The sequence below is a fragment of the Pantherophis guttatus genome, chromosome 14 (assembly GCF_059756535.1).
Source record: "Pantherophis guttatus breed Tessera chromosome 14, ASM5975653v1, whole genome shotgun sequence".
Taxonomy (NCBI): domain Eukaryota; kingdom Metazoa; phylum Chordata; class Lepidosauria; order Squamata; family Colubridae; genus Pantherophis; species Pantherophis guttatus.
The window spans coordinates 1303841-1331357 of NC_142076.1; the positions used below are offsets into that span (position 1 = coordinate 1303841).

At 40.8% G+C, this 27517-nt stretch overlaps 1 long non-coding RNA gene across 3 annotated transcripts; it reads left to right on the plus strand.

The window, feature by feature from the left end:
- The first annotated feature begins 89 nt into the window (after positions 1-89).
- On the plus strand, positions 90-14120 carry LOC148112080 (uncharacterized). 3 transcript variants are annotated; one of them, XR_015729902.1, is made up of 3 exons: positions 90-495; positions 12169-12332; positions 12669-14120. It is a non-coding gene; the product is annotated as an uncharacterized LOC148112080 (long non-coding RNA). The 3 variants fall into 3 exon arrangements; XR_015729903.1 differs by lacking the exon at positions 12169-12332; XR_015729901.1 differs by lacking the exon at positions 90-495 and having other exon boundaries at positions 11623-12332.
- Positions 14121-27517: the final 13397 nt, after the last annotated feature.

Below are 27517 nucleotides of genomic sequence, written 5' to 3' on the forward strand. Positions count from 1 at the left end.
TTTTCTCAGCCTTGGCCGCTTTCAAGACGTGTGGACTTCAACTCCCAGAATTCTGCTATGCCGGTTGGGGGGGTTCTGGGAGTTGAAGTCCACACGTCTTGAAAGCGGCCAAGGCTGAGAGAAACCTATTTGAATCTATTATTAATTCTGATTGTGCAGCAGATGGGAAAAGGCTCTGGGCCTGGGCCTTCGGGAAGAGAACCGCCTGCTCTCTGCCTCCTCCTGCTCGGGAAGGCGATGACAATCCCCAAGGCCCTGGGCAACGCTTTCCTTATGAAATAAAATTCTTACCTACCTTGTCACCTTTGGCCCATCATGTTGGTCCTGAGGATTGGCTTTTAACAGTCATAGTTTGCCTGACTGGCTCATGACTTATAAGTCACGGTGGCTCAGTGGTTAGAGTGCAGTACTGCAGGCTGCTTCTGCCGGCTGCTGCAATTTGACAGTTCAAATCCCACCAGGCTCAGGGTTGACTCGGCCTTCCATCCTTCCAAGGTGGGTAAAATGAGGACACAGATTGTTGGTTAGAGAGGGCTGTAAAGTGATATATAAGTCTAACTGCTATTGCTATAAGGGGGTCCGCTTGGAAATTGCTTGCCAGTAACCCATTTATTTGCCAGTAAAAGTTTATTTTCCTTTCTTTTTTTTTCTTTTTTTTTTAAATTTTTATTGAAAATTATTAAAAAATACAGAAAAAAATATAATAATATGGATAGAATTGCAGAGAGTAATATATATATTCTCTTCTAGTGTCATGGTTGCCTTGATTTGCCTGATGATGTTAACTACCCAGGGTGATCTTAAAGCTGCCTCTGCCTGGTTGCTTCAAGGCACGGCCAATTAAAGGGGCCCAGAATTGTGTCTGAAGTTGGGATTTCCCTGAGCTGCTCAAAAGGTTCAGAATATCTGGAGGTCCCTCTGTTTTACCTGCTCTGCACAGGTAAAGGTGGTGTTGAGAGAAGGATGCAGCTGCCCTAAATAAAGTCCTCTGAGGGGAAGCGCGTGCAGTTTAGGAGGCCCCTTTCACGGAGGACTGAAGATTCCCCTCTGAGAATCAAACAGTGGGATAAATGCCGAATCTGCAAGGGTAATTTAAACAGTAACAGTAACAGAGTTGGAAGGGACCTTGAAGGTCATCTAGTCCAACCCACTGCTCACGCAGGAGATATATACTACGGATTTGAACTGTTGAACTGCCAACCTTTAATTGCAGCCTCCCGGATTTCTTTCAGTTTCTCATAATTTGGATCAGATAAACAACAGTATAGCACTGCATCTAATTCATGTTTGTGGTACTGGAGTGGTTTTATGGAAGAATCTGGACTTCTAGCGCAGTGATGGCGAACCTTTTAACACACCGAGTGCCGAACATGGAACATGCTTTGCGTGCTTTGCAAATGGGTGTGCCATCTGCGCTAACGCACGGCACCTCCCCATGCGCTGCATGCACGCAACCACACCATCTGCACATATGCACAGCTTTCATGTGCGCCCCCACCATGTGCTGTGTGCACCACACCATCTGCACATGCGCACAGCTTTTGCATGTGTGCCCCACCGTGTGCTGCACACACAATTGCACCATCTGCGCATGTATGCAGGTTTCACGTGGTTTCCCCCATACACTGCATGCGCAATCGCACCATCTGTGTATGCAATGATTTTCTTTTTTCTTTTTGAAATAATTTTTATTCAACATTTTTTTTTTATTGCAAAAGTTTTACAATTACATTTTCACCCCTTTCCCCCCCCCCTCCCCCCCCAGACTTCCCAACCTCCCTAACCCTCCCTAACCCTCCCCTCCCCCCAGACTTCCCTATAATATACTCATACTCATAAAAAACCCTTAATATAACACTTATATATAAACTTGAACCCCTCCCTCCCCTGCATAATTTTTCTCTTTACCTCATTACATTAAAATATTTCCAATACATTATTTTCAAATAAAAGCTATTTGATACTTTCTAGTTTGATATTTGTTCTGAACATATTCTATCCACTTTTTCCATTCCCATTCATAAGTCTCTTGTGAACAATCTTTTAAATATGCTGAAATCTTCGCCATCTCTGCAAAACTGGCCATCTTCAAAGTCCATTCCTCGATAGTGGGCAAGGCTTCATTCTTCCAGTATTTACCTATCAACAATCTTGCTGCTGTTATCATATACAATATCAATTTTGTTTCACCCAATGTAAAACCCTTAACTATACCCAATAAAAACAATTGTGGAGAGAATTGAATTTTTTTCTTCAAAACATTCTGCATGACCCACCAAATTTTTATCCAAAAAGCCTTAACTTTCCTACAGGTCCACCAAACATGATAATACGTAGCATCCAAACATTCACATCTCCAACATTTTGGCTGAACATTAGGGTACATACATGACAACTTTTTGGGATCTAAATGCCATCTATAAAACATTTTATAGAAATTTTCCCTCAGGTTCTGCGACTGTGTAAATTTAACATTCTGAACCCAAATTTTTTCCCATGTTTCCAACATCACTGGTTCTTCAAAATTTTGTGCCCACTTAATCATACAATCTTTAACTAATTCAGTTTCTGAGTCCCTTTCTAGCAAAACATTATAAAGCCTCTTGATATGCATTGGACCTTTCTCTCTTATATGTCTAACCAATTCTTCCTCATGCAACATAATACCAGTTTTTTGGTCCTCTTTCCATCTCAATTGTAATTGATTATATTGTAACCAAGTTAAATTAATCCCTTCGTCCAACAGTGTCTGCAATGTCTTCAGCTGCCATCTGCCCGCATCTGTAAAAAGAACCTCTTTGTATAAACCCCCCCCGAGTGACATTATATTTGTATTCCACAAATTATGACCAAGATCCAGCCATAACGGTATTTTATAATCCCATTTGAGTCGGTGCTTCTTCCAAACTCTCATCAAAGAGTCTCTAAGTATATGACTTTTAAATACTTTATCAACTTTGTCATCATAAAATAAGTAGGCATGCCATCCAAATTCAAGATCAAAACTTTCTGCATTCAATATTGCAACCTTTTTACTTCCAAACCAATCACTTGTTAAAGTTAAAGCTGCTGCATCATAATATAACTGTAGGTTTGGAAGTTTAAGACCTCCTCTTTCTGGAACATCTTGCATAATTTTCAATTTCACTCTCGGCTTCTTCTCGTTCCAGACGAACTTATTCACTCCAGATTGCCAAACTTTCAATTGTTTATCACTTTTAAGCACCGGAATCATTTGAAACAAAAAAAGAAATCTTGGCAAAATATTCATCTTAACTGCTGCTATTCTTCCAAGTAGAGACAGCTGCAGTTTTTTCCAAGTCTCCATATCTTTCTGCACCTCTCGCCACAACACCTCATAGTTATTTTGAAACAATTTCATGTTTGATTCTGCAACCTGAACTCCTAGATATTTTACCTTAGGTACAGTCTCAAAACCTGCCCTCCTTTCAAGCTCATGTTTACGATCTTGTGTCATGTTTTTAGCTATCATTTTAGTCTTTTTTGGATTCAATCTAAAACCTGAAACTTTACCATAATCTTGTATAATGTCCTTCATCAAGATTATTGATTCCATTGGTTGTGATAGGGTAACAACCAGATCATCTGCAAATGCTTTTATTCTGTAATCCTCTTGCCTAATCTTTATACCTTTCAAGATATTAGAGTCCCGTATTGTATTTAGCAAGACTTCTAGTGTTAAAATAAATAAAAGTGGGGACAGCGGGCATCCCTGTCTTGTTCCTTTTTCAATTTTAAACTCTGTTGTCAGACTTCCATTAATAATGATCTGTGCCTTTTGCTCTTGATAAATTGCCGAAATCGCCTGTATAAATTGATCCCCAAAGTCCATCTTTTTCAAAGTCTTTAATAGAAAATTCCAATCCACTCTATCAAAGGCCTTCTCTGCATCCAAAAAGACCAGCACTGCAGGGATCTGTTTATTCTTCTCAAGATATTCCAATAAATCTATTACTTGCCTTACATTGTCCTTCATGTATCTGCCCTCGATAAATCCTGCTTGATCATCATGAATCACCTTTTGAATTACTGGCATCAACCTGTTGGCTAGTACTTTCGCAAAGATTTTATAATCTGTATTCAAAAGAGATATTGGTCTATAGTTCTCTGGTTTTTTAGGACCGATTTGTTCTTTTGGTATCAAAGATATGTAGGCTGTTGTCCATGATGGGGGTATTTTACCCCCTTGCTGAATATTGCAAAATAAATCTCTAAGTTGTTCCACCATTTCAGCTTGCAAGGTTTTGTAATACACTGCGGTCAAACCATCAGTGCCAGGAGCTTTGGCTGTTTTTAACTGTTTAATTGCTACTATTATCTCCTCCTCTGTTATAAGATAATTCATTCTGTCCTTTTGTTGATCAGTAATTTTTGTAACTCTTTTATCGTTTAAATATTTTTCTATAAGTCCATTCTGCACCTCCTCTTTAGCATATAATTTAGTATAATAGTCCACAAAAGCTTCTTTAATTAATTTTTGTTGAAAGATTTCTTTCCCTCCAATATCAATACTATCAATAGTCCGTATACTTTGTTTTTTCCTCAATGTGTAAGCCAACCATCTACCCGGTTTATTAGCGTTACAAAATGTATTATGCTTCGCATATTGCAAGTTTGTTGCAACTTGTTCCGCCATAAGCATTTGAAATTGGTCTTTCAAAAGTTTTATAGCACTACGTATTCTTTCATCTGTTGGATTTTTAATAAGTAACTGTTCTTTATTCTTTATTTCTATTTCCAGTTCAGATCTTTTCTTTTGTCGGAACAATCTATGTTTAGAGTTCATGTAGATAAGTACCCCTCTCATATAAGCTTTACTTGCGTCCCACACAATTTCAATTGGGGTACCTTTATTCAAATTTATTTCAAAAAATTCTTTCAAATGCTTTTTGAGTTCTATTGTATTTTTTTCATATCTGAACAAATTCTCATTTAATCTCCAAGAACGTCTCTCAACCTTGTCCATCTCAATTTCTATCCATACTGGGCTATGGTCAGTCAAAGTTCTTGGAAAAATCTTTGTTCTTTTTGTCTTAACAAGTAAATCATCTGTCAACAAAATGAAGTCAATCCTAGAGAAGGATCTGTGTCTGTCAGAAAAAAAAGTGTAGTCCAATTCTTTTGAGTTATGTATTCTCCAAACATCTTTTAATTCCATATCTTCTTTCATGTCAAAAAAGGTCTGTGGTAGTCTGATCCTAGACTTTGCCAAACTCTTTTTATCTAATTTAGAGTCAATTACTCCATTCCAGTCTCCCATAATTAAAATAGATCTATAATCCCATTGCAATATTTTAGTATGTAACATCTTATAGAAATAGTCCTGTTGTTGATTGGGAGCATAAATTCCAATCAGAAGAATTTGGCCATTTGCTGTAAGCAATTCAATTGCTACAAACCTACCATCTTCATCTGCTTCTATAACTTTAGCTGTTAACTTTTTATTTACATAAATAACCACACCATTCTTTTTTTGCGAAGTTGAAGATATAAAATGTGTTCCTAGTTTGGAGTTTATCAAATATTTTTGATCTTGAGTTGTGATTTGCGTTTCTTGTAAACAAATTATATCATTATTAAATTGTTTCAAATATGTAAATAATTTCTTCCTTTTCTGTGCTGAATTCAACCCATTAACATTCCAAGATAAACACTTAAACATCATCAGCCTCTTTCTGGAGCAAAGAGCAAAATAATTGAAGGTCATCCGAAAGCTTCGATCTCGCTCCCCCCATGGCTCCAAACTCTTGTGCAGTACTCTTAACTGCCTCCTTGTCTTGTCTTTCCTGTTGTTGTTGTTGCTTTTGTTTAAGTAACTTAGATTGAGCTCGAGTTATACGTTGATCCTTAACTTCAATCATCCGAACCGAGTCCAAGATTGGAGAAGATTCCAGCAAGGGCTCATCCAGAAAACCTCCTTCTGCACCTTGCACTTCTTCTAATTCCTGCTTAGACTGTTCTTGCAGTTCTCGTTGAGGTTGCTTCTCTTCACTCTCTTTAATCTCCAAAACTGTAGATGTACGTGGAGATGGTGTTCTTTCCTTAAGAATAGTAGTGTAGAAGTGCTGTGCCTTCTCCACGGTATTCAAACGATATCTTTCTCCCTTGTATCTGAAAATTATGCCAACTGGTGCGTCCCACCGGAAAGGTATCTGTAAATTTTGCAATTCCTTAACAAGAAAGCCAAATTCTTTTCTAGCTTTCAGCATTTTAGGAGGCAATTCTTTATAAATTCCAATTCGTGAGCCCCCCACTTGTACAGAAGTGTAAAAGGATTTTTGCAGGATATCGTTTCTTATTTCTCTATCTGTAAAATATATGACCACATCTCTAGGTAATTGTCTTTGTCTGGCCACCCAGGAGTTCACTCTGTAAATTTTGTCTATTTTGTGAAAAACCACATCAGGATTAACTTGTAGAATCTTGGCCAGGGCCTCAGAACAAACTTGTCTCAAATCCTGTCTTTCCTCCTCTCGAATTCCTCGAAGCCGTATAGCAAACTCCATTGCCCTGAATTGTATCATGACAATCTCATCTTCAATTCTCTGCATTTTATTGTCAACTTCATCAATTTTATAATCATTGTCTTTCATCTTAACATTAACTTCTGATTTAAGTTCTTCAACTTTAAAATCAACTTTACCAATAAATTCTGCCAGGCCAGATGCCACTTCTGATATTTTTTTGGTCACCTTGTTTTGGTTCTGTTTCACCATATCTTTAACTTCATTAATTTCCTGCATAAATTCCTGATGTGATTTTTGAAGTTTGTCATCTATCTCCTGTTGAGATTTTTGAAATTTATCATCCAAAGTTTTAGAAATAAATTCTTTTAAATCTCCCACATCAAATTCTTTTTTCTGAGTCTGTAGCTGTTGAACAGGGGGAAGCTGCGTTTCATGTTTGTGTGTGGGGGATCCCCCCCCTGTTGCCTTCCCTTCCTGCTTCTTTGAAGCCATCCTGCCACGTGATCTAGTTTTTCTAAAGAGGGAAGTTCCTTTTCCTTTCCCTCCTGCACAAAGACTTCTAAAAAAGTCCCCCAGATTTGATCAAATAAAGATTGAAGTAAAGCAAAGTCAAGTATTGAAAAGGGAGAAATTTTCCACTTGTTTCTCTTATTACAAACAAAGCAACTTTGTAGCAACTTGGAAACTTTGTAACAAGGCAAGATAACTTCACCAATCCACACTCGCTGGCTCGTTAACTCTAAGGCTGAGCGCCATGTTTTTTCAAAGCACTTTCACTCATTCGCATTTTTCTCAGATTAAAAAGTCAACAAAGCGCTGATACTTGCGTTTCCAAGTTTCAGGATTCAGGTAGTTTCGCTGTTTATTAAAGCTGGTTCTTTTCGCTTTAAGTTTCCTGCAGCCGGCTTGTTCTGCAAAAGCAGAATCGTCCCACGTCGCCCGGAGTTTCAGCAGGTTGGGAGGGAGCCACGCCTGTTCTCTCCCCAGAAACTTCCCTGGGGGGTTACAGGGGCTCGACCTGTGCCCTGCGATCTCTACTTCGTCAATCCTGTGGATTTTGAAGTTTTCGAGCCGCTTCTTCGTCTCGAAGCGGCTCTACAGGCGGCGGGGCTGGCGGAGCTTCAAAAGGCGCCACCGTCGCCGAAGACAGGGAAACATTTTTCACGTTTAAAATCACAGTTACATTTTTACAGCTTTCCGTTATCAGAATTTTTTCTTAAATTCATCATATCCTTCGGCTTATTGTGTACATATACATTCTTATTTCTTAAGTATTTATTTATCTAATATATACAATATATACATAACTACACTCTAAATATATACACTCTAAATATATATTTTTTCCTTCTATTATCTTCTCTTAACATTCACTATACATTGATTTTAGACTTCTTTTTCAGCCAGTTATACCACCTATACCATGTCTCATAATATACTAGTTCCTCTCTGTCCCTTAATTCTATCGTTAATTTGTTCATTTCTTCACATTCTAGCCCCTTTTTTTATAATCGTGTTTAATGGAGCGTTTTGTTGTTTCCAATTTTGGGCAAATGATATTCTGGCTGCTGTAATTATATGTAGCATAAGGTATCAAATTTCTTTACTCATCTTTCCTTTTGTAATATCCAGAAGAAATAACTCTGATTTCATGTCAATTTTTAGTTCAATAATTTCCTTCAACCACTTTTTAATTTTTAACCAATAATCTCTAGCTTTGGGGCATGTCCACCACATGTGGTAGTATGTCCCTTGTTGATAATTACATTTCCAACAATTTGGTGGGTTTTTTGGAGACATCTTGGCCAATCTTGCTGGGGGTAAATGCCATCTATAGAACATTTTGTAAGTATTTTCTTTATATGCGGCCGGCATCGTCATTTTATAATTTCCCCCCATACTTTTTCTCAATGTTCCAATTTTATGTTATACCCAAAATTTTTCATCCAAATTATCATTGTTTCTTTCACAGTTTCTTCCTCCATTTTGAATTTGAGGAGGCAGTTATACATTTTGGTAATCATTTTTTCGTCAGTCCCTGTTAGAATTTTGTTCATTTCTTGTTGCTTGGTTTGAAACCCAAATTGTTCTGAATCTTTTTTTATATCTTGTTTGAATCTGTAGATAAGGCCACCAATCTATTTTAATTTCCTGTGATATTAATTCCTGATTGGATTTAAGTTTCCCTTGCCCATTTAGAAGCTCTTTATAAGTTACTATTCTTTTTAAATCAATTAAATTGGGGTAGATCATTGCTTCCATTGTTGATATCCATCTGGGGATTTTTGTGTAGAAATTTCTTTTAATTTTCATCCAAATCTCTAGTACGGCATCTCTCACTTGATGCCTCTGGAAATATTTGTGAGCTCTGTTCCTTTCCTCCCAAATGAAGGCGTGCCAGCCCCGCTGAAGGTCATGCCCCTCTATCGTTAGTATTCTTCTGTTTTTTAAATTTATCCACTCCTTGAGCCATGTTACTGCTGCCGCCTGATAGTAGAGTTCCCAATCTGGAAGGCCGAAGCCTTCTTTAATTCTAGAATCTTTTTTTTTTTTTTTTTTGCTTTTAATTTATATGCCGCCCTTCTCCGGAGACTCAGGGCGGCTTACAATGCGTTAAGCAATAGCCTTCATACTTTTGTATATTTATACAAAGTCAGCTTATTGCCCCCACAATCTGGGTCCTCATTTCACCTACCTTAGAAAGGATGGAAGGCTGAGTCAACCTTGAAAGAGTTTTAATTTAATTCTAGTTTTTTTCCCCCGGCCAGATAAATTTTAGAGTTATTTTGTTCAATTCTTAAAAAAAAAAAATTCCCTAGTTTTATGGGCACCGTTTGAAATAAGTATAAAATTTTTGGTAGGATGTTCATTTTTATGGTCGCCACTCTTCCAATCAAAGATAATTGTAGCTTCGCCCAATTTTCTAAATCTTTTCAAATTTGTTGTAGTAAGTTTAAATAGTTATCTTTTTTTATAGATAACTATAAAATTTAAAATGTTTATACAAATTTTTGCTGTTAACCAAATGCCAAAATACTTTACTTTTTTCATTACTTGAATTTCCAATATCCTCTCTAATTCCTTATTTTGACCTTGTGTGAGATTTTTTCTTTATTATCTTCCTTTTATTTTTATTTATTTTTAAACCCGCAACCGTACCAAATTTGTCTATTTCCTGTATCAGTAAATCTCCCGTTTTGAGGGGATCCTCTATTATAAAAGCCATATCGACTGCAAATGCCTGTGTTTTATACTCTTTTTTAATTTTTAACCCTTTTATCTCCTGATTATCCTTGACCTGAATTAATAAAACTTCTAGCGAAAGAATAAATAGGAGAGGGGATAGTGGGCATCCTTGCCTAACCCCCTTATTTATGGTGACTTTATCTGTTAGATCTCCGTTAACCATTATTTTCGCTGTTTGATTTGAATATATTGCCTTGATCATTCTGATAAATTTTTCTCCAAATTTCATAGTAATTAGTTGTGTAATTCAGAACTGCCAATTTAAGTTATCGAAAGCCTTTTGTGTATCCACCAGTACTAACGCTAGTTGTTTTTCGGGGTGAGCTCATAATATTCTAATATGTTCATTATAATTCTTGTATTGTTTCTTATTTGTTGTTTGGGTAAAAACCCGTTTTGGTCCGAATGTATAATATTATTTAATATCTTTTTAAGTCTTTCCGCTATAATCGTTGCCAGAATTTTATAGTCAGCATTTAGAAGCAAGATTGGCCTATAATTTTGGATCATTTGATTGTCTGTATTTTCTTTCGGAATTAATGTTATGTATGCCTCCGTCCATGAAATTGGCATTTTAGCTCGTTCTAATACATCATTATACACTTCTAACTTGTGCATGGTTTTCACGTGTGCAATGCACGCATGCGAACACCATCTGGTGCTCACCAGTACTCTCGTGTGCATGTGCAAATGTGCGCACATGCACAGGAGAGCTCCGAAGACCAGCTGGGTTCCCTGAATTGCGCGCATGTGCACCAGAGGCCTGAACACCAGCTGGGGCGCGTGCGCATGGGCAGCTGCAGGTGAGTTGGACGACAGCTCGCATGGCCAGAAAAATGGCTCTGCATGCCACTTCCGGCACACGTGCCATCACGGTTTTAGGGTTTCTACAATGTTAGATTTTATCCAGAACAGTATTTCTTCCAGTGTAACCTCCCATTTCGTTCCTGTAAAGTTTAGGGCTGCAGCAATACACACAGGCCTCTCAATGTTGAGGGTGGCTAGTTATCCCAGGTCTGCCCCCTTTTAAGTTGGGCAGCAAGCATGGCGGAGTTTCAAAAATTGGCAGGCTTGGGTTGACCAGTCTTTCTTTCTGGCCACTTTGAAACCAGTGCCCGGGGCTGGTTCTCCCACTCATGGGGTGTGGGTTCAGTGCTGGGATCCTGTTCGCTTTCCTCAGTGATGTATCCAGAAGTCACCCCTTGCTTTGACCCTGCTGCAAGAGGTTTTGATTGCTGTGTTCACTTTTGAAGCCTTGAATACCCTTCCAGAGTCATATAGGCAACCCCCATACCTGGCAATACTCACTTATTCAAGAGATGCTTTTTGGGAAGTGATGTTCAGATGCAACAGTTCATTTCCTCTGCTCCAACTCTTGCCACACAGACACAAAGGATCACACATCTGGCTGCTAATTGTTTGTGTGCACATGTACACCTTAGGAGCAAAAGAAATCTACCACAATCTTAGTAAAAATTAAAAGGTTTTCTTAGTGGAAAAGCCTGGCCTAAAAGGAGCAATTGTGGCTATCACTCTGGAATAGCTCTGCTTAATGTGACTGATGGCCGTGCTCGCCCTCCTTAGCTTTGCTTTTCTACTCCCAAAAACCAAAACCCAGCTTCCAAAGTACAGTAATATTCAAGATCTAAGTACACACACGGGCATGGTTAAAGCCTCTACACAAAACAGACCCTAAAGCAGGAGTCCGTGTTCTGTATTTACCTAACTCCACTCTTTCTTGAACAAGCATTTGTGTTGCTTTGTGAATCTTCCTCAATCCCTTCTCCATCTTGTCCCAGGCTGCAAGCTCAGGTTTCCAAATACTCTGGGACAAAATGAGGTGGATGAGAAAGAAGTGGATGATGGTGGGAAACACGGTGCCTGAAAGAGGCGAGTCCAGTGGGAGCTCTTTTAAAGAACAGGCCCGCATTCCCTTGAGGGTCTCTGCCTTCAGGAGTCTCCCTTGGCTGGGTTCTGTGCACCTTGGTCACAGTGAAGGTTTTGGTATTTTCTGCCTAGTGAGAACAGGGACATCGGCGTGGTTGGAAAGAGCTGCTCTGAGAAGCGGCACCTGGCTGAGTGGTGGTCTTCTCTTCCCCAAGGATGAAGGAGTCACTGGGTCAGGTTACCCTGGCCAGCTCTTGACAAGGGAACAGCCACGAAGGCTCCGTAGATATAATTGCCAGAGTGATTACTTAGCACCCATCGTAGAAAGCCTTAAATTGTTTCCCTCAAATTAACATTCTTTTTTTCACAGACAACAGCTGGTCCACAGCTTGAACGCAACAGCTAAGATAAATTAAATAAAAGAGGCAATAAAATTCAAACCTAATTTAATTTGCGGTACATGCAGATGCTGGCAACACTTTTAAAATACAACAAAATATGTGAATGTCAGCAAACTCCAATAACTGCTTGGTTCTCATTACTGCAGAGGTCACAAAGCAAAATAAAGCAAGATTAATGTGGCAAGGCCCGAGAACGAGTGACTCTCCTTGAAAGACCAAGATTGGTGAATTTAGGAAGACTTTCAGGCCTCGAGTGGCATCTCTCCTTGCCAAGCCCATCTGCAGTTTGTTGTGTTGTTCCTGGAGAGGGGTAAAGAGTGTACTATTTTATTTATACCATGCCTTTCTATTTATGAAGCTGGGGTTTAAGTTAAGCATCATTTCAGATGGAGAAACATTTGCCAGCCTGGGTGCTTGAGTCAGGATGAACAGAGTTCCCAGGATAGAATGATAGCATATGTTGACTTTATGGACTTGGGTTTGAACAGCATATGCTGTTTTGCTTTGTTTCATTATTATTATTTTTTTGTATGTTGCACTGAGTCATGTTGTCTGAGTTGGACAACCATAATGATCCTTCAAATAAATAAATAAATAAATACACCTACACAAAAGAAAAATAATTAAACCGGTTCTTTTGAAACAGGCTCAGAGAAACTGGAAAATCTGAAAGTATGAAGAACGGTTCCAGGAAAGAGAAGAGAAGGACCAGGGGAGACATGTTAGCCGTCTTCCAATATTTGAGGGGCTGCCGCAGAGAGGAAAGAGTCAGCCTGTTTTCCAAAGCACCCGAAGGCCAGACAAGGAATAATGGATGGAAACTGATCATGGAGAGATTCAACCTAGAAATAAGGAGAAATTTTCTGACAGTTAGAACAATTCACCGAAGGAACGGCTTGCCTTCAGAAGTTGTGGGAACTTCATCACTGGAGGCTTTCAAGAAGAGACTGGACTGTCACATGTCAGAAATGGTTTAGAGTCTCCTGCTTGGGCAGGGGGTTGGACTAGATGACCTACAAGCTCCCTTCCAAGTCTTATTCTGTTATCTGTAGTACCAGATCATGGGTGTTAGATAGGGTAAATGAAGAGACAGGAAGCCAGGCTCATACAACTATTCTTTATTGTAGATCTGTAACATCCTATTGTAATGCTCTCTACATGGGGCTCCCCTTGAAGAGCACTCGGAGGCTCCAACTGGTCCAGAATGCGGCCGCGCGGGTGGTTATGGGCGCAACTCGTTGTGCCCATGTGACACCCCTCCTGCGCGAGCTGCACTGGCTCCCAGTGGTCTTCCGGGTGCGATTCAAGGTGTTAGTTACCACCTTTAAAGCACTCCATGGCATAGGACCCAGGTACCTCCGAGACCGTCTTCTGCCACCAATAGCCTCCCACCGACCAGTCCGTTCCCACAGAGAGGGTCTCCTCAGGGTGCCGTCAACCAAGTTATGTCGACTGGCGGCGCCCAGGGGGAGGGCCTTCTCTATGGGAGCCCCAGCCCTGTGGAACGAACTGCCCCCGGAAATTCGTAAGATCTCCGACCTCCGGGCGTTTCGCTGCGCACTGAAGACCCTATTATTCCGCCAGGCCGGACTAGCAACACAATAGTTTTTAAATTGGGATATTTAAATTTATTGGGGTTTTAAATCTGAGCCACTTTATTTAATTATTTTAAATTTTATATTGTTGTTTTGCTTGTGTTTTTAAACAGGCTGTACACCGCCCTGAGTCCTTCGGGAGAAGGGCGGTATAGAAATAAAATTATTATTATTATTATTATTATCCAGCAAAACCCTGCCTGACAGCTAGCCCTTATATAGGGAACTGTCAGGCGTCTCAACCAATCAGGTTCAAGTATTTTTCCTGCTCATTCAGTGGACCTGAGTGAAGCCTATTGCTTCACTGTTAGTATCTAACAATGGGACTCTTCTGAAGTTGATCTGGGCTACCATTGGGATGACTTGTGGCAGCAGCTTTCTTGCTAATGAACTTCCTTCTTTTAATCAACAACAAAAGACATGGAATCTGAGGACTGGGAAAAGCTGTTTTGTCTAATGCTCTGCTTTATTTATGGATCCAAATGAAAGCGCTCTGGGTTTGCCATGGGCTGTCTTCTGCTCTGCTTTTTTCCCAGAAAAGACTGGGAATTTTCTCATGGAGGTGGCAAGAATTCAAAGGGGAAGAGGAGGAGGCAGCCCTGAGGGCCTTTGTGGGCAAAGGTGACTCCACTGGTATGGCAATATGAGATTTTATAGAGTCAGAAAGCTTGTGGGTCTGCAAGGCCAAATTTCCCATGGCTCAGCCCCAGGAAAGGAAGCAATTTTGCCAGGAAAGCTGCAGGGACTCGACCAGGCAGCCACCAGGAGTCCAAACTGACTTGAAGGCTTTATATACACACAAGAGTACACACACACACACACACACACAGGCCCAGCTGGCCTATAACATTTTCAGTCCCACTTCTGGGATTTTAAGAAAGTGGAGTGGGAGAAGATAGGTCTAATGGGAAGTTAGCCCAGGTTCCTATTCCCTCAGAGCTCAGCAGGACATTAATTGGTTTATTTTACTCAGGATTCTATGTTGCTTGTTGCGGGAATGGATTCCTGTTTAGATTCTGACTTTCTGGCCTGCCGTTCTACCTGTCGGCTACTGGCAAATAAAGATTGCCATTTTGTAGTGAATTGCCTAGTCAGGGCTGGATCATTCTGCTTAGAAAGACACTGATCCAGTGGTTTTAAATTGAAATAATTAAATATAATTACAAATGGAAATACAGGGATGTAGAGTCTAAACCTGTGTTCACATAAGACATTTAAAGTTGAGTGAAAACTTTACAGATGCATTTACAGAATATGCTCAACTGTGTTAATTTTAAGCTTGGGTATTTTGTTATTTGAGCTTAATTTATGGTTTACTGTTCTGTCCAATCAGAACCTATTTCTTTAGCTCATGATTCAGTGTAATGTAAGAACCCGGATCATGGCTTAATTCAGCAACCTGGCCAAGCCTTACGAATGCAGCTAAAGCCTGGCAGGCGTGGTACCAGCTCTCATGGAACTCAGCAGAGCTGGCCTTTGAGTCAACCTGTGTGGGATTGTGCTATAAAGTATTTTTAATTGCCTCCCTGCTATTTGGAAAATGTTGAAGCCTTGCAGTCTGCTTTGTAACAAATAATTAGACTGCCACTGAGAGCAATCCGGCAGATTCCTGTATGGTCCTCTTGTGCAGGCAAATGCTATTGACTCATAAAAAGGGAAATGGGAAAAGCAGCAGGCTTGATAAATCACCCCCCAGAACGGAGTGATCGGCTCCTTGGCTCATTTCTTCCGAAAGCTGCTCCGAGAAGCAGGCTGGTAAATCAGCAGGGGTGCAACTGACAAGTCAGCAGGAAGGGTGCCCCCCCCGGGGGGCAGATCCTGCCTCTGGAGAAGGGGATGCTCAGAAGAGGCTTCCCTCGAGTACAAGAACACCTTGTCTCCAGTGCACATTGAAGGCACCAGGAATAATGTCACCTTTCCTTGGTTAACATTATACCATCCCGTGATAGCAAAGAAATTATGACAATATGTTGCTTTACGCAAAAGTACACAACAGAGCTATTTGTGCGACCCAGCAGCTGTCACTCTCCATGGAGCAGATGGCCCTGATAAAAACGCAATGCGGGGAACAGGTTGATGGAGGCATCACAGTCGTTACACCTGCCTCATCCTATTAGATGCTCAACTGCAAGAGGCACGGCTGAAAGACTGCAAGAACCAGCTCTCCCATTCTCGGAATTGAGTTTTAGCTTCCCCCCCCCCCCCAAAAGGGAGCGAGATCATGGCGAGAAAAGCAACCTGCCATTTGGGGGAGACAATGACTTGCCCTGCCTTCTACGGAAAAATGGGAAGAAATGTCTTACCCAGTCATGGAAATCAATCACCCTTGTCCCCCCAATCAGAACAAAGCCAGCACACGTCAGTTCAGGATCTTCCATGTTAACAGCATGTTGTACTTGGTGGCACTTTCAAGATCAGGAACTGTTTACAGAGAAGCCAAAGCATGGGGCACCAAAGGAACTTCCTTGCTTGTTTATGTTTTTGTGGGAGTTCCTTCCTCAATCCTTAATAAACTCTTGGCAGTTGCAGATAATGACAAAAACTAAAAAGGTTCGGTTCAAATAATGCAGAAATAAATCCTCACTATATAAAAATTACATAGATTTGGAAAGGGAGATTAAGTCCAATATTCTGCCCCAAGCAGAAATTCGAGCATCCTAGGCAGTCTTGCATTTTTCCACAACCTCCTCTCTCTTCTTTTTAAATTAGCTGACCCAGAGAGGGCAAACCCTTGGATGTGAGTGGTTTGTCCGTGGCGTCATGGCTGCAACTGAAAGTGTCTTAATTAAAAGACTCCACTCTGAGTCCTCTGGAGCGTCTCTGTTCATAGGATCTCTAGAGGACAGTTGACAAGTCCCACGTTAGTCCCCACATCTGGACCCCTTCCTCACACCCCAGCTCTGCAGTGTTGATTCACCGGCTACAACATCTGCATGACCTGTAGATGGAAGCCAATAACTTTTTTTTTTAATAACAACTCTCCCTTTTGCTGCTGTCTAGTAGCGAATAGTTAAGGAGCTGACCAGGTGACAAACAGGAATGGAGAAAATGTTCCATTGATTGATAGTACAAAAGGGGGAATCCTCCCCCTCCCCAGAAACAATCCGTGGGGTAACCAGCATGCTGTGCCTGCCAGTTGGAAGATTCTTCTCATGGGCTGGATGTTGAGCAGCATTCCACCCAAGGGAACCGCCAATAGCGGACTAAAGAGAACAGTCCGGTCCCAACCTGCTCTGGATAAGGACAGATTTGGGGGTGGCAACATTCATGGTGGCAGGACTGACCAGCTCTGTAATTGGAGGAGAGCTGGTCAGACAGCTCTATGGATGTGGCCAATTCCAGCTTCTCTGCTGCCACTTGCTTTGGCCCTGGATCGATTCCTGGTGGAACATCTGACCATTTTTCTGTTGGAGAAGATTGAAGCAGTTGAGCAGCTTGACATTTCCTTGGTAACTACCTGTCAGCATACGGTCCTTGTCAGACTTGATGTTTCCCAAGGAAGGGAAGATTCCCCCCCCTTTGACTATGAACCACAGTTATATAGATGATTGTTGACTATTCTATCGTAGCTGGCTTTTTAATCTTTGATACCACTTTGATGGTTGAGATGGGTGGCATGTAAGGATTGTTGTGGGGACAAAATTAGGGTGAACCCTTGAGTGTCTGCTCAATCAGACTTAAGCCTCTCTAAACATTAAGAATGACAAATTGCAGATTTTTATTGTGGCTTAGAAAATAGCCGTGGAAACATTTTGAGTCAGGATTGTAAGAGGCATGATTTATTTATTTATTTATTTATTTATTTGTTTGTCACATTTTTATGCCGCTCAACTCCCGAGGGACTTTATCAATTTTCTAAATATAAAATAGTCTCACAATTGCCAGTGATTATCATAATCCTGTGGAGAGGATCTGGGCAAACATATATGAAGAAGGAGCTAGAAATATAGAAATTACACCCACCTCAAAGGGGAAAGAAAGAAAAGAGGCTGTGATGGATAAAGGATGGATGGGTGTGAGGGATAAATTATAAAATGTACAATCAAAATAGGCCGTACTTCCTTAAAAAATAAAACTCAAAGACCAATCTGCAACCACAAAAATTTAGAGGGGAAACATGTAACAGACAAGAAGGACTCCTCAGTCTTGCTAAAGTTAGTGGGTAATCTTGAAATGTTAGGGATTGGGCAAAGGCCTTTGATTCACAGGTGAAATTCAGCCGGTTCTCACCGGTTCCCTCAAACCGTTAGTAAATTGTTTAGACAGTTCGGAGAACCGGTTAAAAATAAAGTGCAAGAGTCTCTCTCTCTCTCTCTCTCTCTCTCTCTCTCTCTCTCTCTCTCTCTCTCTCCCTCTCTCTCTCCCTCTCCCTCTCCCTCTCCCTCTCCCTTCCTCCCTCCCTCTCTTCAGTTAATAGCTCCACTTAATAGTTGCAGCTGGAATGCAGCCGATACACGCTGAATCAAGTCAATTAACAACAGAAACTGACAGGATTAGGGCAGGGAAACCTGTCAATCACCCATCTAGGGATGGGATTAACCTCTTCCCTTCAGGAAGAAGGACAAGATTACAAACATTTTCATTATAAAGAGTATTAAGTAACACTTCTGTGATCAGCTGATACTCCCTGGAATTTCCCAAGACCTTTTATAGCTGCTGCAGTGTTGGCTACTTCTTGTTTCTTCCTGGGGGAAAAGATACAGGAGGGGACAATGATGCAGCTTGGTCATACAGCCTGTGAATTTAACGCATGTGTGGTCCAGTCAGTTGTATTGCTTCTGTTGTGAAGCACCCAATTTAGAAAATAGAGAACATAGAATAATAGAGTTGGAAGGGTTAATGGCTTTTGGCAGCACCCCCAGGCTTTCAATTAGCCTGAGCAGCTGCTCTTAGTTTCCCTCTCAGCTGCTGCATTTGCTTTGGGGTTCACTTTTTTAAAAAAGGGGAATGGCTGTTCTAAGTTTTCTGCATTGTTTTCGTGGTTCCTGGCACTGTCCTTTTGGGGTGTACTTCCCTCACTTTTTTTGAAAGCTGATGGCAAGTTATTCCATTGGTTGATTGGTCTCACCCTTAGGAAATTTCTCCTTAGTCCTAGGTTGCTTCTCTCTTTGGTTAGTTTCCATCCATTGTTTCTTGTTGTGCCTTTTGGTGCTTTGGAAAATAGATTGACTCCCTCATTTTTGTAGGAGCCCCTCAAATTTCCTGACAGAACAATTCAGTGGAACAATTTGCTTCCAGAAGTTGTAAATGCTCCAACACTGGAAGTTTTTAAGAAGATGTTGGATAACCATTTGTCTGAAGTGGTGTAGAGTTTCCTGCCTAAGCAGGGGGTTGGACTAGAAGACCTCCAAGGTCCTTTCCAACTCTGTTATTCTATTCTATTCTAAATATTGGAACAGTGCTATTTTATTGTGCTATTTTATTGTGAGTTGGACTAAGGAGAAATTTCCTAAGGGTGAAACCAACCAAGTTGGCCACGCTCACTCAGCTACATGACCCATTTCCCATAGAAAACACCGGGAGCCACAAAACCTGGGTAGGGGTGGCTGGGGTGTGTATGTCATGTGACTAGATGGGAGTGACATTGAGTTGGCCATGCCCAGCCACTCACATGACCCCCAAGCTACCCCCACAGAACCGGTAGGGAAATTATTCGGATTTCACCACTGCTTTGATTTGAGTGGCATTACACCATCAGCCATAAATTGGATACTTTTACTACTTCATATATTTTTAGCAATTTTAAAGTCCTTCAATGGGACAGTTCCTCAGCTGTCGTTTTATTCCCTCCAGACATGGCTACCTCTGTATACAGATCAAATAACCACTGCCTTTCCTAGCTAATTCACACAGCTGGTGATTACTTGCCAAGCTCCTGTTATAATCACCCGGGGAAGAATTATAAATAAAATGTGTACAAGCAACAGATGTTATCACTTTAAAAATGGATCCATCATGCATCACAAAAAAAGTGACCCATGTAGGATTTGAGTGGTGAACTGCTAAGCAGGTGGTCTGTGGTCTTTTATAACCTCCCCCAAAATAGCAGAGCCATTGTGATTAATTCAAATTAACAGTAAGAGGAAGAAAAAGGACCTCAGAGGAGCCTCCTTCCTGTGATTCCCTGGGAAAAATGTCCTTTCTTCAAACAAAGCTCTTTATAGGTTTGTCAACTGCCAAGGGAAAAAAATGCTGGCTTTTCTCTCTGCAGTTCATGACTTAATTAACAGAATAAGAAAATAACAGACTTGGAAGGGACCTTGGAGGTTCTTCTAGTCCAACCCCAATTGTGGATTATTTATAAAATAATGGAGGAACTCTCCATGGATATCTCATCCAAGCCCCTGCTTATGCAGGACCTGCTAAAATATTTAGGTCAGGTGGATCTCCAGCCTGCTGTGAAGGGAAACTGTCAGGGTATGTAGATTTAATAGCTGTAAGCCAGTGGTGGGTTTAAATTTTTTTTACTACCGGTTCTGTGGGTGTGGCTTGGTGGGTGTGGCATGCCTTGGTAAGCGTGACTTGGTGGGCGTGGCAGGGTAAAGATACTGTAAAATCTCCATTACCTTCCCACTCCAGGGGAAGGATACTGTAAAATCTCCATTCCCTCCCCAATCCAGGGGAAGGTTACTGCAAAATTCCCATTTCCTCCCTGTCAGCTGGGACTTGGGAGGCAGAGAATAGATGGAGGTGGGGCTAGTCAGAATTTTTACTACCGGTTCTTCAGAACTGGTCAGATCCTGCTGAAACTCCCCTCTGCTGTAAACTGATGGAAGGTTGTAAGTGGAGGCAACTGAAAGCTGATGCAATAGGAATGAGGCAGCAGGGTTACTGCCATTTTAAGAAGCTGGGTCAGAAGCTGTCTATATAAGGGAAGCCATTAGAGGATGTTTCCCTTCTCATGTTCTCTCTCCTCGTGTGTATCATTGCTTTCTGTATGTCAGTAGCTGTATGATAAGGTATTTACTATGTATAAGTCTGTATATATTTAGCTGTATATAAACCACTGTTAATTATCTAAAGGCTCTGCGTGCTGTGTTTTGCTCCTGGGTTTATCTCATAATAACTAGTCACGCTGCCTAAACTCAACAGAAACATCCTAACAAAGAAGACATCTATGTGGCCACGTTCTCCCTTATCTCTAAAATTTATTGAGTTTCCTTATAGTTTTTTTTTTCTTTAATTTATATGCCGCCCTTCTCCGGAGACTCAGGGTGGCTTACAATGCGTTAAGCAATAGCCTTCATACTTTTGTATATTTATACAAAGTCAGCTTATTGCCCCCACAATCTGGGTCCTCATTTCACCTACCGTTGAAAGGATGGAAGGCTGAGTTAACCTTGAGCTTGGTGAGATTTGAACTTGCAGTAATTGCAAGCAGCAGATGTTAATAACAATGCTTTAGTCCACTGTACTACAGGCAGTAAGTTTATAGTTTTGATTCATTGGTTCTGATCCTGCTCTCTGGGGAATAGAGAACAAGACCAGTCCCTCCTCAACATAACACTTGTTTCATTTATTATTTTATTTTAATCAATTTATATGTCTGCCCATTTGGCAAAAGGGATAGTGGCTGACTAGCCTAGGTTTAAAAATGAACTGTAGAAAATAACCTTTACATTTAAAGAAATCATTGATAGTGTTAAGGATATTGTTGTGTTACCAACCAGCAGAGTAAATGCACAGAAAAACGGTACTAAGAGCAATGAATACAATACATACAAACTGATTTAACAAAGCTTTTACTTTGTAGTGAAAAACAATTGCATAGTCTTTTAGTCAATCCAAGTCTTTAGCCATTCAAATCAATCCGAAGTTACAGATATCTTCTTACCAGACAAACAGCAATAATTCACGCTGGTAAGAAATCATGATGGCAGCATATCCATCTACGATGAGAGCTTCTTCACACATGACAGTAACAGTTCCAATCAACAGTTCCAGTCAAGCAGCAAGTCAAGCAATGATGAGAGCAGGTCCAACAATGACTATAGCTCGGCTCTCTCCTTATATACAGTTTACACTAGTAATTATCCACTTAAGATAAGTGAAGTCAGCAGCGCAATGACTCAACAGTACAATTATGATAATTGCAGTCAGCATTCAGTCAACAGTCATTAGTCATTACAATGACTCAGAAGTACAATTACTCAGCATTACATCTTAGAGTTACAGAATACGTTTAAAGTGATAGAACACATATATTGCCTGGACAACTTGTTAGACTTATACCATATCCTAACATTCTCCCCTTTGGACAGGCTAATATATACCTGTTCAAATTCTCAAGCCATAGCTTTCGCAACACATTTTATGTTTAATTGCACCCTGCGCTTTGGTGAAATTATCAGCTACATTGTTTTCAGACATACAATATTCTAACTGAACCATATTACTTTGAATACTCTGATGAACATTCAAATAACGAATATCAGTATATTTCAATCTTGTCTTAACTGCTAAATTTGTTGCCATTTTCATAGCAGTTTGGTTATCCTCATAAATTACAATAGGATAATCTACCTTTAATCCGACATCAATCATTAACTGTTTATAATAAATTAAATCAGTACATACTAGTGACAAACAAGAAAATTCTGCTTCCATAGTGGATAAACTAATATGTTTCTGCCTTATTGACTTCCATCCTATTAAACAATTACCTAACATTATCGTAATACCTGATGTAGATTTTCTGGTGGTCAAATCAGTAGCGAAACTAGCATCAGCATATGCACTCAGTGTAAGATCACGGTTAGGTTCTAAATATAATGCATAATGCATTGTCATCTTTAAATCGACCATGGTATCATGCTGCGCCGGTTGGAAGGGTTGGGAGTGGGAGGCACTGTTTTACGGTGGTTCTCCTCCTATCTCTCCGACCGGTCGCAGTCTGTGTTGGCTGGAGGGCAGAGGTCGACCTCAAGGCACTTGGTTTGTGGGGTGCCACAAGGGTCGGTCCTCTTGCCTCTCCTGTTCAACATTTATGTGAAGCCGCTGGGTGAGATCATTCATAGTTTTGGGGTGCAGTGCCATCTGTATGCTGATGACACCCAGCTGTACATCTCCACCCCAGACCACCCCAACGATGCCCTTGAAGTGATGTCCCGGTGCCTGGAGGCCGTGCGGGTCTGGATGGGGAGGAACAGGCTCCGACTCAACCCCTCCAAGACTGAGTGGCTGTGGCTGCCGGCGTCCCGATATAGTCAGCTGGTGCCATCGGAGAGGGCGCGTAACTTGGGTGTCCTCCTGGACGCACGGCTGTCTTTAGAAGAGCATATGACGGCCGTGGCCAGGGGGGCTTTCTATCAGGTTCGCCTGATACGCCAGTTGCGCCCCTTTCTGGATCGGGACTCCTTATGCATGGTCACTCATGCCCTCGTTACTTCCCGCCTCGACTACTGCAATGCTCTCTACATGGGGCTCCCCTTGAGGAGCACTCGGAGGCTCCAACTGGTGCAGAATGCGGCCGCGTGGGTACTTATGGGGGCGACATGGCGCTCCCACGTAACACCTCTCCTGCGCGAGCTGCATTGGCTTCCAGTGGTCTTCCGAGTGTGCTTCAAGGTGTTGGTTCTCATCTTCAAAGCGCTCCATGGCTTAGGACCCGATTACTTACGAGACCATCTTCTGCCTCCGATAACCTCCCACCGGCCAACATGCTCCCACAGAGAGGGCCTCCTCAGGGTGCCGTCTGTCAGGCAATGTCGGCTGGCGACCCCCCGGGGAAGAGCCTTCTCTGTGGGGGCACCCGCCCTCTGGAATGAGCTACCCCCAGGGATATGAATAATCCTGGACCTCCGGACCTTCCGCCGGGCCCTGAAGACTTTTATTTCAGCAAGCCGGGCTGGGTTAAAAATCTTTTAATTGGGGAATTTTATGGGTAAGGGGTTTTAAATTGGAGAAGCCAAAGATAATTTAATTTCGTTTTAATGTATTTTAATATTTGTATTGTGTGTTTTAATTTTGGCTGTTCACCGCCCCGAGTCCTTCGGGAGAGGGGGCGGTATAAAAATTTAATAAATAAATAAAAATAAATAAATAAATAAATAAATATCTTAATATCCGCTTTGCGGCCTGACAATGCCTATCTGTTGGCTCTGCATTATACCTTGCTAATTGGTTTATGCTATACGAAATATCAGGTCTCGACCAATTGCTAATATACGATAGACTCCCTATCAGCGATTGATAGATCTCCTTACTAAATCCAGGACTTTGGATTTCTTCATGTTGAAAATCCTGTGCCTCTGGCGTTTTAGCTGGCTTACATAGCTCCATGCTATAGCGTTTTAACATCTGGCTTATTTTGCTAGCCTGTGACAGTTTATACCCTCTAGCAGTTTGAACAATGTCAAGACCTAAATAATGTCTAATATGTCCTAAATTTCTAATCTTGAATTTCTCTTGTAACTGTATTGTATTCATTGCTCTCAGTACCGTTTCTCTGTGCATTTACTCTGCTGGTTGGTAACACAACAATATCCTTAATATTGGTTATGGGCCCAGAGCCAACCAGAACTAATTAGGATTGTTCAGAGCTAAACTGAGAGTTAATGTGAATAATACAGAAAACTGTGTTTGTGATATATAATCCAAGTGAAGATGGCACAAGAACAGTTATCGAATATTTCCATGATAACCCGGCTGGATGGAACAAACTATGTATCCTGGTCTACAAAATGTAATCTACTTCTGCATAGAGAAGGACTTTGGGACGTAGTATTTAATCCACCGGATGTAACAACATGGAATCTTGATGACGATGAAGATGCGAAGAAATTAGCCAAGTTTACCAGAGACAATGAACGAGCTCTTTGCATAATTGGACTGACACTGAGTGACCAGCAACTTGTCCATATTCGTGGCGAAGAGTCTGCTGCTAGGTGTTGGATCAAGTTGAAGAGACTATATGTTCGTGACCAAAAGCACAAGTCTAGGAGGGCTTCCAAATGGCATACCAGTTGTGTTTTGGAAAGTCCCATCTCATGGAGAACTATGGATGGCAAAGAATGGTGAACTCTCCCAAGCTGTGATCATGTTGCCACTGTCCCAATGGAAAAACCAGATCGAATGGAATGGAATGGAAAATTATTTATTGACCAAGTTTGATCGGACAGATAAAGAATTTGTCTCCATAAGCTCACAGCAAATATAGGTCATAGATCATAATCATGATTACAATAATTAATCATAAATTACAAACAACAATTGATAAATCATAAGAAACCAATAGACAATAGTAGGAAAGATGAGAAATGAGACAGTGCTGTGGGAATTAAGTGTTCAGCAGAGTGATGGCATGAGGGTAAAAATTATCTTTATGTCTGGTTGTTTTGGCATGCAATGCCCTAGAGCGGCATCCTGAGGGGAGAAGTTGAAATAGATTTTATCCAGAATTTGAGGGGTCTGTAGATATTTTCTCAGCTCTCTTTCTGGTTCACGCAGTATACAGATCCTCAATGGAAGGCAGGCTGGTTGCGATGGTTTTTTCTGCAGTACTAACCAGGGATGAAATGCTCCCGGTTCGGACCCGGTAACGATGGCAGCAGGTGGTTCGGAGAACCGGTAGCAAAAATCCCTGCGCCCCCCCCCCCTCACCATGCCCAGCTGAGCCGCATGATCATTAGAGGCTTTTTTTTTTTTTACTTTTAAAAGCATTTTTTCTACAACCTCTTCCGATGAAAAAATGCTTTTAAAAGTAAAAAAAAAAGCCTCTGATGATCGCGTGGCTCAGCTGGGATCATCAGAGGCTTTTCAAAGCATTTTTTTCTGCAACCTCTTGGCCGAAGAGGTGGTAAAAAAAATGCTTTGAAAAGTCTCTGACGATCCCAGCTGAGTTCCTGATCGGCAGAGAGGCTTTTCAAAGCATTACAAAAAATGCTTTGAAAAGTTAAAAAAAGAAAAAAGTTGGCCACACCCACCCAGTCACATTACCCACCACCACCACCAAGCCACGCCCACAGAACTGGTAGTAACAAATTTTACATTTCACCCCTGGTCCTAACTTTCTGCTGAAATCTGTACCTATCCTGTTTGGATGCTGTGCCAAACCAGACAGTTATTAAGGTACAAATGACACAGACACAATAATTCCTCTGTAGAACTGGATCAGCAGCTCCTTGGGCAGTTTGAGCTTTTTGAGTTGACACAAGAAGAATATTCTTTGTTATGCCGTTTTAATGATGTTTTATCATACCATTTTAATAATGTTAGGGGTCCATTTCAAGTCCTTGGGGATAATAGAACCTAGAAACCTGAAGGTTTCTACTGTTGATACTGTGCCTAATATTGTAAGAGGTGCAGTGGGGGGATTCATTTTTTTTAACAACCGGTTCTGTGGGCGTGGCTTAGTTGGGGGTGTGGCTTGGTGGTCATGTGACTGGGTGGGCGTGGCTATCTGCATAGGGACTACAGAGGGCTGAAAAAAGTCATTTCTGACTGGTCCTTGCACTTTTGACCGGTCCTCGCACTGATGACCATCCTCACATTTATGCCCGTTGCGGCATTCTTAACAACCGTGTCACTCATTTCACAACTGCTTCTCTTCATCATGGTGACAAGATAGGGCAAAAACGTAAAATGTGAGGACAGTTGTAAGTTTGAGGACTGGTCAAAAGTGTGAGGACCAGTCAAAAATAACCTTTTCAGCCCTTTGAGTAGTCCATATGCACAAAAGGACTACCCAGAGGGCTGAAAAAAGTGATTTCTGACAGGTCCTCGCACTTTTGACCGGTCTTCGCACTTATGACTGGTCATCATTTATGCCCATTGTAGCATTCTTAACAACCGTGTCACTCATTTCAGTCAGAAATAACTTTTTCAGCCCTCTGAGTAGTCCATATGCATAAAAGGATACAGCAACAGAGAGGGATGAAGGAAGGGAAGGGAAATTAGAGTAGGAGTGAGGGTAAGAGAGGGAGGAAGAGAGGAGGAGAAGGAGAAAGGAAGAGGAAGTAGGGAGGAGAAGAAGAGGGGGAGGAAGAGAAAGCAAGAAGGAAAGAAAAGAGAGAGGTGGTAGGTTTGAGGAGAAAGATTGCTGTACAATAAAAAAGATGAAAGGGAAGAAAGCCAACCCCAAACAAATATAAAAATATTAAGATAAAGAATGAATTGTTAAACTTTAAAGAATAAAAGAGAACAAATATGAATAAATTGCAATAATTAGAAACACACATACAAACATACAATGTATTTTCTTTGAACAGAGTATTTAGCCGGTTCACAAATTTAAACAGTGTTTAGTCATTTCAATTAAATTTACAATTTCTATATTTCCTTTTTGCCATATTTATTCCTCATCTATTTTTGTAAAACAATATTACCCTTCATTCTCATCTCTAATCTTAATCAAATTCAAATTTTCCCTTCTATTCTATATTATACCCCTTCCCATTGTCATCTATTTTTATATCCATCCTCACATTGGTTAATTATGTAATATTACAGTTGTTTAATATAAATTCAATATTTTAATATAAATCAATTAGTTATATAACTACCTGTTTTGTATATTAATCAATATGAACATGAATATTCCAATTATTTCCATGCAATCCAATTTCTTACAAATCAATTAATTATATTTACCAATAATAATAAACCAAATAATTTCCCCCATATATTCCTCCAAACCACAACTTAACCATTTCTGCTTTCAACACAATATACAATTAATAGTATCTCAATTATTACAATTCCCTAGTTAAATAGGGCTTTTTTTTCTTTTGTGTTTTAAAATCTTGAACTCTCCTCTTTTTCCGTAAATTTCCCATTGTTTGCACCTACCTTTTTTGGTGAGGAAAAAGAAAAGAAATCTGCTTGCCTAATTTTCCAAGGTTGCAGCAACAGCAAAGCCAACAGCCTGCTTTACTTTCAGTTTCGTTTTTCAGCATAGCTA